Source organism: Athene cunicularia (assembly GCF_003259725.1).
Source record: "Athene cunicularia isolate RWA chromosome 5 unlocalized genomic scaffold, athCun1 chr5_part2, whole genome shotgun sequence".
NCBI classification, from domain to species: domain Eukaryota; kingdom Metazoa; phylum Chordata; class Aves; order Strigiformes; family Strigidae; genus Athene; species Athene cunicularia.
Genome location: NW_020799102.1, coordinates 5,503,955 through 5,508,850, shown reverse-complemented (window position 1 = coordinate 5,508,850; position 4,896 = coordinate 5,503,955).

Here is a 4,896-nt window from a genome sequence, read left to right as displayed (position 1 = left end):
AGCTGCCTCCCAACCCACCCCACGCTCCAGGGGCATCAGGTAGAGGAAGAACAGCAAGCTCACATTTGCCCCAATAAAGGCTCTGTCCTGGGAACATGGGGATATGAGGTAATTCAATCATTTTTTGTTGTTGTTCAAGAATGGAAATAAAGCTTATTTGGAAATTTTTTCAGCTTCTCCAGAGGTATACCTTAAAAATGTCCAAGCTTCAGACATTTGCCTGTGGGTGAGATACAGAGGAACATAGAAGTAGGTAAAGCTGATGTTAACTGACATTTTTGGAAAACATTTTCAGGCCCTGAGAAAACAAAAATGATTACAGGTGGTTCCCTTCTTGGGGTGGTTGTCTCTGACTGCCTTACCAAAAGATTGCTTTTTAACAATCTTTTCATTTTAGGAAAGAATACAACAGTTGTACCTTGCTCATTGAACCATAGCCAAACTGTGTGATCTCAGCTGCCCTTTCGTTTATCCTGTGTCTCACCTTCTGCAAGACCAAGATGGTTAAACTAGAATTTTTATTTAGACTATTGAAGTTTTTTAGCTAAAGAAGAAATTATTTTACCAGGGAAGATCTGGATGGTGCCTACAAATTCCTGTCCCTATTACTAACCAGCTGTAGGAGACACATCATTTAAAAATCCCCACTTTGGCAGCTGAGAGTTAGGCAGCGTTTAGAAACTGAAGTCTAAGTTATTCAGAAAGTATGTTAGACTGCACTCCAAAGTCTCTCTTACTGATCAAGTAAATAATGTGTCCTTGCAGTTAAGCACAGAGTTAAGTTGGCTTTCACCTAATCTTTCTTCCACAGGGCAAAAAGAAATGCAAATAGAAGATAATGAAGAGCAGCATACCCTTTAGGAGAAGTCCAAAGGGCTTCTCTGCACTATTATCAGTATTGTCACATCAGATAAATAGTTTCAAACTTTTCCTGTTTGGCACAGAGGAAGCTCTGTTTGTCACCAGAGTTCATGTAGCCTCTGAGACAGGGTCAGCAAGTGGCCAAAGCATAATGGACAATAAATCCAGCATAAATAACTGAATCTGGATTTAGATGAAGAAGCAAATTACAAACGTTTGAGAGGCTTAAAGAAGAGATTGGAAACTTATCTTCATTGCTAAAAATAGGGTTTCAATTTTTTAAAAAGCTTTTTTAGGTTTTAAAGCTTCTGGATGGTTAATGTTAATTTGGTTTCCTGAGACGGAAACAGTCAGAAGATGACAATGTGGTTTTGCTGTGAAGTAAACATGCTGAGATCAGCTCGTATGTCTGTCCAGAACTGCTGACTTCAGGGTACGTTGATAAGTGCCTGCTTTTTATCTCATGATAACTCATGTGTGTTCATGCTGCTACTGTGAAAAAATCAGCTCTTTTAATAGTTAAAGGTAACTTTGTAGTTACACGAGAGCATGGTATACTTTCCAGCAAGGAAGGTACACTAACACTAATGCTTTGGTTTGAGTAATCAATGGGAGCAAGGATTTACTTCAGCTTGAGCTGGAATTTTTATGTTTTTACTACACTTGGTCATGGATGGCTGCTTTCTAGCAGGACCATATAAACTGGGCAGCAAAAGTCCTTTCAGCTCAAGCTTCTCCTCCGATGCTGGATATCACAGTGCATCTAATAATGCTGAAAAGTGGAACGGCAAAACAATTAGGAAACTTTGAGCCCTGAGACATGTCCGCATGATCTCTTGCAAAGAGTCTTCTTATCAGGGAAATACTGGAGAGACTTACTCATTGCTGTCAGTGGCAGACTCCATAACTGCTGCTGTGCAGGTAGACAGCACTGGGGTTGATAGAACTACCCAAGAGTTAGCCCTTCCTTTTGGATTAATGTTCTGCCTCCTCTAATATTATCAGACAAGAAAATGACTAGAGAATATTACACTTGTACAGGTACATGTGCTGTTGCACCTCAGCAGAACGAGAGGCATTGCTGGGAGGGGGACAGACACTAAACTTGCACTCAGATTATCTGGATTTAAATCTCAGCTCTGTCTCTACCATCTGTCTCTTGTTGGGTGCATGAGTGAGGCACAGTGCAACCTGTGCTGTGGTTGGCATTTCTAAGCACTGCTGTAATCAATGTAGTATAGACTTTTACCTTCCAGTGCTGTGCCTACAGGTTTGCATTTCTGCACCAGTATCATTAGTTTGATGAAGCTAGCTGAAATAACAATAGAAACATGCAGTAAAACAGGTGTTCTTCATTTCAGGTCCTTGACCCGTGCCTATTAAAGCATTTGCAGGAAGTCTGATCTGCAGCCTATTCAAATTAATGAAAGTCTGAGCATTCACCTCCATGGGCTTCAGATCAAGCCCAATGAAATTAGTCACAGAAACAATCTGCAGGGAAGAAACAATAAAAAGAAAAGCATAGTACTGAAGGATGCAAAAGAGAATAGTGGCAACAAAGCTTAATCACTCAGAACTGCTTAAAGCCTTTAGCTAAATGATCAGAAGTGTTAATACAATTATTGTGAGTATGATGACAGGAAAATGAGATTTTGTATATAAAAATTATTAGATTAGATTAGACCACTACACTCTGACTTTTGACTAACTGCATATAATTGACTTTATTGCAATAAACTGCCCAACTTGTTCATAAGAATAAGGCTGTAAGCAAAGATGTAAAGATGGGATAGCCTTGCCAAGGTACAGACTATAGGCACTAATTCGACTGCTCTGGTCTCAGGCAGTGGCTTCATTACATTATCTGGCAGTAATATCAGTGTGTGATAGTTTCCTTGCCAACTCCTGGGGTTGCTCCATTTCCTCCCTTGCTCCTGCCTGCCCTCGTGCCAGCTCAGACCTCAGTACAGCCTTTCCATGAATCACATGGGGAAACTGAGCCCGCTTTCAAACATGCACACACAGAGACAAGCAAACATATTTTGCTGGGTTATTTTTTAACCCAAATCACCACCACCACCACCCCAGTCTGGCTCCGAGCATGGGCTTTCAGAGGAGCACAAGGTGAGGAGAGACAGGACAGCTGGGCCAGGCATGTGGCAGAGCCTGGTGGGCAGCCCTGAGGCACCAGCCAGCCATCAGCATTTCAAGTCAGCCTCTCCTTTGCTGAGGGGTCCACAAAGCTTTCACATGATCTAAAGATCACCAGAAATACCCATTCCTGGGTTTCCATTTGTTTGTTTGTTTTAATGCAATCAAATGGTGTTCTTACAGTAACCATTTGCTTAAAAAATTGTTTAACCTTGTAGGAAGTGATGGAGTGTTGATTACTCATTCACTGAAATTCAGGAGTCTGAATATAAATTCTCCTCGCGCTCTCATTCTTAGCATGTCATTACTCCAATTAGGAGAGTGTTTAAGATATTTAAATAATCTCCCATTCAGCTACATGTATGAGAAAATGCATTCACTCAGTACAATAATGCAATTGTGCCTTTCCTCTGAGAGGGCAAAAGAGGGTTGTTGGAGCCATTTTGAGAAACAATAACTGAAAAGCAAAGGCAGTCAGACAGACTGGGCGTGAGAAAACATAAAATCAAACAGCAAACGTGGAAAAGCCCCTCTGCCTTCACAGACAGCAGAGAACAAGGCTAACAAAGCAACCTGCGTGATGAGGAACCACATCACTCCAACAACTAGAGAAATATGCCAGTTTAGGTTGATTTTACTTCAAACTGACCAAGAAAACAGAGCATGAAAGGGCTGATGCTCTTCTGACTTCTACTGATGCGAATCAGGAGCAGCTATGCTCAAGCAACCCATTTCAGCACAGGTACACTACAGTAAAACTTATTTAAGGGGAAAAAAAAAGGTTCAGGCCCAAAAGAAAAGGTGCAAAGCCTGGCAGTCAGCCCTTGCACTTGGTAATAGCCATGAAATTTTTGTGGTGCTGACCTAAAAAAACACAAAATCCCAGCAACAAGTATTCACAGCACAGACGCCAGGGCGTTTACTATACAGCCAAAAGATCAGCAGCAGAGGAGGTTTATGTTTAACCAAAGAGAAGAAAAAGACATTTTTACAGTTGTTTATGTTTATTTGTTCTATAAATATTGAGACAGAATTCCTTTCTGGCCAGTCTGCGGATCCAACTAATTAGTTTTTCAGTTTCATTTTTGTGACTATAAGTTCAGAGGTGACTTCGGGTTGCAAAACACAGCAACCACAGCTGCTAAAAATAGACCTCAATAACATAATACATGCAACTGTGTTTAACCATCACATTCCCCTATACCTCAGCTCTTTGAAGTCTCTATACTTAGGCAGATTTGTGTATTTGGAGGCGTGTAAACCTGATGTGGTTGTGAATTACCATGGCAAGAGTAACGTGGGGAAGGAGATAAGATGTAAGTAGCATGTCCAAGAGGCATCCTGAGCTGCTGAACAGACACATAGCTGAATGCTGCCCTGTCCTGTCCCATAGGGATGGGTGGGGAAATGTTTTCTTTTGGGAAAGCTAGGATTTCAGCTTTTTCAGTGTTGCATGGCATTGATTTCAACTACAAAGTTACTAAAATAGCAGCCTCTAAAATCAAGACAGATGTCCTGGTTGAGGGGGGGGGGGGGGGGGGGGGGGGGGAAGGGAACCACTTAAAAATTCCATTTGATTAACAGGGAAAATCCTTATAGTACTGTCAGAAGATAGAACAACTATGGTATCTTACAAACCTGAAAGCAAAACTGATTTGATGATTACAGATATTATTTACCTTTGTAGAGCTAGAGATGGTGCACAAAATATAATGCAAAATGTAGGGGTGATTAGTTGTCTGCTTTTGCAGTAATTTGTACCAAAGAGCATGAAATGAATGGGCACCAGTCTAAATTCTTCTCATTAGTTAAAAGTGAAACCGGTTATTAATATTACTGATCTAACACTGTGCAAATTACAAGGCAGTACGCTACATCTGTTGT